This window comes from Cornus florida, unplaced genomic scaffold (assembly GCF_030987335.1).
Source record: "Cornus florida cultivar Cherokee Brave unplaced genomic scaffold, ASM3098733v1 CherokeeBrave_3.0.0_Hap2_Chr08, whole genome shotgun sequence".
Classification (NCBI taxonomy): Eukaryota; Viridiplantae; Streptophyta; class Magnoliopsida; order Cornales; family Cornaceae; genus Cornus; species Cornus florida.
The window spans coordinates 83,621,711-83,630,843 of NW_026775578.1; positions in this window are offsets into that span (position 1 = coordinate 83,621,711).

A 9,133-nucleotide genomic window follows, 5' to 3' on the forward strand; every position below is an offset into this window, starting at 1 on the left:
ATCCCAATTGAGCTAGTAGTGCATTGAAAGTTTTCATTCTTGATAAAGGTAGATAACAACCCCTTTTCACTAAGTAGCCGGGATTCTAGCCTCATCAAGCGCTGAACTTCTCGCGCCGAAAGGTGGAAGGCCCAAACTCTAGGTTAATAATTGAACTTGCTTACAAAAAAAAAAAAAAAAAAAAAATTAAGTGAAAAGAATAAGCGCACCTAGAACATTGAAGCTTTAATAAAAGGTCCACTTTTTGTCTTGATGATCGGTACTAGATTTTTGTACTAGTTTGAGGGTAGGGATATGATTAATTCTTTAATTGGCTAAGATAGCAACATTTTTGATGCCGGTCCACTCAAAAAGGATTCTAGAGTTGTTTTGATTTACATGATCATTTTCTTGATGTGTGGAGGACCATATTTGCTTGCTTGATGTTGAGATTTTGGGAGATTGCTTAGAAAGGGTTGAAAAATTGCATACTTGAGGTAGTTTTCTCCCAATGCTTGTTTGCAATATTGGTACCTCTTTTGAAAGAATGAGTTTAATGTTTGTGGGTATCATTTCTGGAAACCCTCACGAGACTTCACTCGTCCACTAGGGGTAACTTAGGGGTTTAAAAGGCTTGTTGCATGTGCTAAGTGCAATCGTGTTCCCTACGAAAGTGGCGCTATCATTTCATTGCTTTCTAGTTATAATTGTTTAGTTGTTCATTTCATTTCGTTACTTTGTAGTTCATTACTAGGGACTAGCAATATTTAAGTTTGGGGGTGTGATGAGCGCTGAAAAATACACTTTTAAACCCCTTAAACTTGAGTATTCTAGAACCTTTATCTATCTTATTTATCCGTTTTAGTACTTATTTTTGTTTTTGTCTATTTCAGGTTAATAATGTTAAAATGGGCTAAAAATGGTTTCTTAAGGCCTTTTTGGAGTCAAACTAAGTCTTGGAGAGGATTCGGAGCAAAAGGAGGCTGATTTGGAGCAAAAAGAGGCTGATCCTGAAAAGCTGCCAAGTGAGATCGATCAGAAAAGTGAGATCGATCAAAGTCTGATCGATCGAACTTTTCTCTGATCGATCGAACCTTTCTCTGATCGATCGAACTTTTTCTCTGATCGATCGAACTTTTGCTTGCAGCGAGCTGTCTTATTCCCATGCGCGTCCAAAAGTTCACCTATCACATAGTACGGGATTAGATATTTTTGGGGCTATATTCCTGACTTAGTGACTAAGAAAAGAACCTTCTATATAAAGGGAAGAGACCCATTTGTAAATAAGCTTTTTATCTTTTTATTTATACATTGTATTTTTTATTTCTCTCTCTACCAAAGTTAGAGATTAGGGTTAGAAGAAAAAGGGGGAAGTGGAGGCACATCTCAAGATCTATCTCTAGACCACTATCTCTCTCCATCTCTAGAGCCTCAAAGAAGAAGAAGAAGAAGAAGATGGAGCCATATTTGGAGCTTGATTCCATGACCACATCCACCTCCTCCATGATTGGCTAGATTTACACTTAGGGTTTGGATGAGCCCTAAGTCTTGTGTAATCTAAACCCTTGTATTTCTATTTTTGGGGATTTATATATATTGCTATGATTAGTGCTCCAGCCTTGTGAATTTCATGAATCTTGGTATATTTCTATGATTTTTATGGTTCAATTCTTCCTATTAATTCTCTAGTTTATTTACATGTCTATGTGTGATTAAATTAGGAATTATTTCTTACATGATTCATATGGATTAATTCTTTCTATTGATTCTCTATTTCAATTACATGTTGTCTTATGTGTGATTATTTGGGAAATTGATCTCTACACTAGATTCTCTATGTTGGTTACATGTCTATGTGTGATTAATTAAGGATTTAGTGATGGCTAAGCATGGGTTTTCATTGAATGGGTTTGTCAATTAATTAGATGGTTTATACTTATACTTGATGGGTTGTTCTACAATTTAATTCATGCTTGTAGGTAGGTAGACAATCTATGATTTCTTAGATATTCCATGGCTTATTATTGCAAATTCTATGATTCTCTATATTGATGTGTGCTACAATTATTGCTACTTAGATGGGTCATGCTTAAATTAGATGGGTTGTGCTACAATTAGTTTAGGTAAGACAATTCATGCTTAAATTAGATGGTCCATGCTTAATATTGCAATTGGTAACTGTGTTTTGTTCACAACAATGTATTCCCCATTTATAGAAAGCAAGTGGTTAATTACCTGATCTTAGTGGTGATTCCAACACCCTAAGTCCTCTTTTCTCATCTCTTAAATCCCTATCTCTCATTAGTTTATTTTAATTGCATTTTAATTAATTAAATTTTAGTGTAATCAAACAATCAATCTCTCTTTGCAATCGTTTGGTACATTAGAATTGAAGTTAAATTCCAACACGTATAATCCCTTGGGACGATCCCTACTCGCCTTAGCTATATTTATAGTGAAAGGTAGTAGTGGTTTCTATAAATGTAAAACTCTTGGCCCTCGCCTTAATGCACACTCTTAAGCTTATGGTAGGACGACGACCAAATATTATAAAATAATAATCTATATATATAATTACTTATAACGTATAGTTTAATAAAATAAAATAAAAACTATAAATAAAGGAACCTGATTAAAAGTCGAGGCTAGAATTTGATTCTATGTCCTTAAGACATATTCGCCCCGCTATGGTGCTTACGGACTCAGTGGCGTCTATCTCCTATGATACAACGACTTGTCTTCCTTCGGTAGTAGCACTGTAAACCAAAGGAATAGGCGAACCGGCTCGGTGTAGTACTCTCTGACTCAAACTCGGATTCGGAGTGACTGACTATGGCTCGAACCCAAATACTAAGGCTCGAACCCACAGACTAAAGAGAAAAGGAGGAAGAAGAAAATTCAGAAGAAGGGAAGAATTCTCTAAATTTGGTGTGATTTGCAAATGATCTAAAGGGGGCTATTTATAGATAGTAAGCTGCCTTTTCGGGTGGGTGCAACCATGGGTTATGATGGTTCGGAAAAAGATGTAACCATTTGAAAAAACTAAAAAGTGGTTTTTTTTTTTTAATTTAAAAGGTGTAACCCTTTAGAAAAACTAAAAAATGATTTTTTTAATTTAAAAGGTGTAACCCTTTAGAAAAACTAAAAAGTAGTTTTTTTAATTCAAAAAACCAACCACCCAAAAAACCCACCCATTTGTGAAACCCATTTAAATAAGCCCAGCCCAAAAATAGGCCCAATCCAAAATTCCATTTAATAAAAAGGAATAATCCGGACTTTACAATTAGGCCCAGGCCCAAGCCCAAATCCAAGCCCAAGCTTGACTTATTTAAACTTCAATTGGTTTTAACATTTTTTCCATTTAGCCTTTTCAAACACCTCACTTTGGATCTAATTTCTCATTCACCCGGAAACGAATTTGAGAAAGTAAATATACCGCGTTCATCTCCTTGCGGAGAGGAACGCGCTGGTCTATAGATTCGCAAAAAATTCTTAGCGGAATCTATTCCAAATTTCATCCAAAGTTTTTGTTTTGTATACCCCATTTCCAACAATCCCCCACATGAATGGAAATTAGTGTCAATTGCAAATGAAGAAGATATAGACACTAGAAAGAGTACTATTGGAAAATTACTGCATCGGGATAGGTAGCTTTTGGCCTTAAACCTTCCCTAGTGTATTACTATAGGATTTACTGGCTAACCAGTGAACATGATGTCTTGAACTGTTCAGCCGTTGATGTAAACCTAGACAATAGCAAACACACAATTCCTTCCCGCACAAAGTCGGTTCTCGTGATTGTATTCATATGGCCCTAAACAACTCTTGGTATTTCATGAGCGCTCTAGAAAACTTAGCCTTAGAAGTTCTCATGGAAGCGGCCCCACTTCACACTCATATAGGTGACTTCTTATTAAGAGTATCCTATTATACCCCACTTGAATTTTTAAGATACAAGAGTCATTAAAAGCATATCTTATCCTACTCATCGCTGTAGGTAGCACTATCTCATCATAGAAATGGGTAGAAGATTAATTCTTCCCATTGCTTCTGGTGAACCATTTAGAATTTATGTTGTCCCTTTGAACCTAGATCTTGGGATATCCAGTCAACTAGGTTGGGTTTCCATTAAGATGACTCGTTAGCTTTCGGCTTTAATCCCATTCCACTCGATGAACTATACATTTTCTCTCTTGTCAAACCTTTTGTAAACGGATCCGCTAAATTATCTTTTGACCTGATATAATCTACTGAGATTATCCCACTTGAGAGTAATTGTCTAACAGTATTATGTCGTCGACGTATATGTCAAGACTTACCGTTATACATATTACTTTGTGCACTTCTAATTGCTGATTGACTATTGCAATGTATACATATAGCGGGCACAGGTTTAGGCCAATTTGGAATATCTTCTAAGAAATTACGAAACCACTCAGCTTCTTTACCAGCTTTATCCAAAGCAATAAATTTAGATTCCATAGTGGATCTAGCAATACAAGTTTGTTTTGAAGATTTCCAAGATATAGCACCTCCTCTAATAGTAAAGACATAGCCACTTGTGGATTTAGAATCCTTTGTATCTGATATCCAATTAGCATCATTGTATCTTTCAAGTACTGCTGGATATCTAGAATAATGTAATCCATAACTTATGGTATATCTTAAATACCGTAGAACCCTGATTATTGCAATCCAATGGTTCTTTCCTGGATTACTTGTATATCTACTAAATTTATTAACTGAGTATGTTATGTTTGGTCGTGTGCAATTCATCAAATACATTAAGCTTCCTATAATGCGAGAATACTTAAGTTGTGATATGCTAGAACTCGTATTTTTCGATAAATGAAGATTTACATCAACAGGAGTCATTATAAGACTACTATTTTCCTTATTAAACTTTTCTAATATTTTCTCAATATAGTGAGATTGAGATAATACTAGACCATCTGATGTTCTAGAAATTTTGATTCCTAGTATGACATCAGCTATGCCTAAATCTTTCATATCAAAATTTTTGGTCAACATCTTTTTAGTAGTTTTGATTATAACATCATTACTACCCATTATTAGCATATCATCCACATATAGGCACACAATTACATATCCATTTTGAGTGTTTTTCACATAAACATATTTATCACACTCATTAATTTTAAAACCATTTGACAACATCACTTTGTCAAATTTTTCATGCCATTGTTTAGGTGCTTGTTTCAATCCATATAAGGATTTTACAAGCTTGCATACCTTCTTTTCTTTTCCTAAAACTATAAAACCTTCAGGTTGTTCCATATAGATTTCCTCCTTTAATTCACCATTCAAGAAGGCTGTCTTAACATCCATTTGATGTATTTCTAAATTTTGCAATGCTGCAATAGCTAGTAACAATCTAATGGATGTTATTCTTGTGACTGGTGAATATGTATCAAAATAATCCAAGCATTCCTTTTGCTTGTTTCCCTTAGCAACAAGTCGGGCTTTATATTTATCAATTGAACCATCAGGCTTCATCTTCCTTTTGAAAATCCACTTATACCCTAAAGGTTTAGTACCAGGAGGAGAATCCACCAGCTCCCAAGTATGATTTTGCATGATGGATTCAATTTCACTATTTATGGCTTTCTTCCATAAAGGAGCTTCAGGAGAAGACATAGCTTCCTTATAGCTTTGTGGCTCATTCTCCAATATATATGTCAGAAAATCAGGACCAAATGACTTAGACGTTCTAGCTCTTTTAATACGTCTAGGTTCTTCCTTATTTTCATCATCTATAGACTCTTGGTCTATATTCTCTTGTATATTGCTATTAGCAATATCATGATTTCTTTTAAGAGGATTTTTACAAGGACATATATCCTCAAAGAAATAAACATTCCTTGACTCAATAATTGTATTGACATGGATGTCAGGAATGTCTGATTTATGCACAAGGAAACGATATGCACTACTATTCTGTGCATAGCCTATGAAAATACCATCAAAGTTTTTTGGTCCTATCTTAACTTTCTTAGGAGTAGGAACCGCAACCTTAGCTAAACACTCCCACACTTTTAAGAATTTATAGGAAGGTTTTTGACCTTTCCATAATTCATAAGGTGTCACATTTGTTTTCTTTTGAGGTATTTTGTTAAGAACATAATTAGCAGAGAGCAAAGCTTCCCCCCACAAATTCTGGGTTAAACCAGAACTTATCAACATAGCATTCATCATTTCTTTGAAGGTACGGTTTTTGCATTCAGCAACACTGTTCTGTTGCAGTGAATAAGGAGCGGTAGTTTGGTGAATAAAACCATGTTCTGAGCAAATGTCAGCGAATGGTACTTCGTATTCACCACCTCTATCACTTCTAAACACCTTTATCTTTTTGCCAAGTTGATTCTCAACCTCATTCTTGTATTGTTTAAACATTTCCAAGGCTTCATCTTTACTTCTTAACAAGTATACATAGCACTATCTTGTGCAATCATCAATAAAAGTAATGAAATACTTTTTCCCACCTCTAGTTGGCACAGATTTAAAGTCACAGATATCACCGTGAATTAATGCTAGAGGTTCAGTACTCCGCTCTATAGAGTGAAATGAGGTTCTAGTCAATTTTGCTTCTACACATGTTTGACATTTTTTATTTAAATCAATACTAAATTTAGGTATAGACTCTGTGTTAATTAATCTACGAATCGTATCATAATTAACATGTCCTAACCTACCATGCCACACATCAGATGATTCAATCATATAAGCAGAAGAAGCATTAGCTTTATTATTATTATTAATAGCTTTGGGTATAACAGTCATTACATTTAACTTAAATAGTCCATTACTTAGATACCCTTTGCCCACATACACCACATTCTTATTCAGCACAAACTTGTCAGATACAAAGACCATCTTGAACCCATTATTGCTTAGAAGTGACCTAGAGACCAAGTTCTTCCTGATGTCTGGTACATGCAACACATTATTAAGAGTGAGTTCTTTCCCTGAGGTCATTAGTAGCTTGATCTTTCCTTGTCCTTCAACCTTTGCAGTAGAAGAGTTCCTCATGTAGAGTTGTTCTTCATTATCTATAGCTTCATAGGTAGTGAACATCTTTTTTTCAGAGCAAACATGACGAGTAACTCCTGTGTCCACCCACCATTCTCTATTTTTGCTTACCAAGTTGATTTCAAAAATCACAGCTGAAAGATTTAGCTCTGACACATCAACTGTCAACTTATCTTCCTCAGCAATATGCACCTCAGTGGTCTTTTTCTTGGGGTTGTGTTGTGCTTTGTGGCTACGACAGTCTTTAGCTCGGTGTCCTAGCTTGCCACATATGAGGCACTTCCCAGTGAACCTCTTGTAGTTTCCTTGGCTGGGACCTTCGCCAGAGTACTTCCTCTTCTTATTCTTTTGTCCAGCTTCCACTACATTTGCCTTTGACACCATTGAAGAATTCTCGGCTTTCTTTTCAGATGAGCGGTTATCTTCTTCAATTCTTAGCCTGACAATCAGGTCTTCAAGCCCCATTTCCTTGCGCTTATGCTTCAAGTAATTTTTGAAATCTTTCCAAGTAGGTGGCAGCTTTTCAATGATTAAAGCTACTTGAAAGGATTCTCTCAATGTCATCTTCTCAGCATGTATCTAATGTAAGATCAGCTGGAGCTCCTGCACTTGGCTCATGACTGTCTTAAAGTCTATCATTTTGAAGTCCAGAAATCGTCCGACCACGAACTTCTTTAAGCCAACATCCTCTGTTTTATACTTTTTGTCTAGTGACTCCCAGAGCTCTTTAGCAGTATTTATTAGACTGTACACATTATATAAAGTATTGTCCAATCCATTGAGGATGTAGTTCTTGCATAGGAAGTCTCCATGTTTCCATGTATCAATAGTTCCTAGCTTGGTAATGTCAGTCTCATAGTCATCTAGCACTGGGGCAGTTTCAGTTAGATACTTGCTTAGATTCAGAGTTGTAAAGTAGAACATCATTTTCTGTTGCCACCTTTTAAACTCCGCCCCATTGAATTTTTCGGGCTCCTCCCCATGACTGACGGGAACATTAGGCACAGTAGTACTCGTACTTGCCATTTGTCTGATATATATTAAATATACAGACCACAGTCAAATTTACAGAAATAAAATAACAACAATATTTAAATAATTAAACAATAGTATAAGCGGATTCTGTCTTAAAATTGTAGTCCAAAATATGGTCTAAGTATACCATATACTATAGTATTATTTATTTAAATATTATCTGTAAATATAAAATAATATAATGCTTATAGATATAAATATTATAAAATAATAATCTATATATATAATTACTTATAATGTATAGTTTAATAAAATAAAATAAAAACTATAAATAAAGGAACTTGATTAAAAGTCGAGGCTAGAATTTGATTCTATGTCCTTAAGACAGATTCGCCCCGCTATGGTGCTTACGGACTCAGTGGCGTCTATCTCTCAGGATACAACGACTTGTCTTCGTTCGGTAGTAGCACTGCAAACCAAAGGAATAGGCGAACCGGCTCGGTGTAGTACTCTCTGACTCGAACTCGGATTCGGAGTGACTGACAACAACTCAAACCCAAATACTAAGGCTCGAACCCACAGACTAAAAGAGAAGGAGGAAGAAGAAAATTCAGAAGAAGAGAAGAATTCTCTGAATTTGGTGTGATTTGCAAATGATCCAAAGGGGGGTATTTATAAATAGTAAGCTGCCTCTTCGGGTGGGTGCAACCATGGGTTATGATGGTTCGGAAAAAGGTGTAACCCTTTGAAAAAACTAAAAAGTGGTTTTTTTTAATTTAAAAGGTGTAACCCTTTAGAAAAACTAAAAAATGGTTTTTTAATTTAAAAGGTGTAACCCTTTAGAAAAACTAAAAAGTAGTTTTTTTAATTCAAAAAACCAACCACCCAAAAAACCCACCTATTTGTGAAACCCATTTAAATAAGCCCAGCTCAAAATTAGGCCCAATCCAAAATTCCATTTAATAAAAGGAATAATCTGGACTTTACAATTAGGCCCAAGCCTAAGCCCAAATCCAAGCCCAAGCTTGACTTATTTAAACTTCAATTGGTTTTAACATTTTTTCCATTTAGGCTTTTCAAACACCTCACTTTGGATCTAATTTCTCATTCACCCGGAAACAGATTTGAG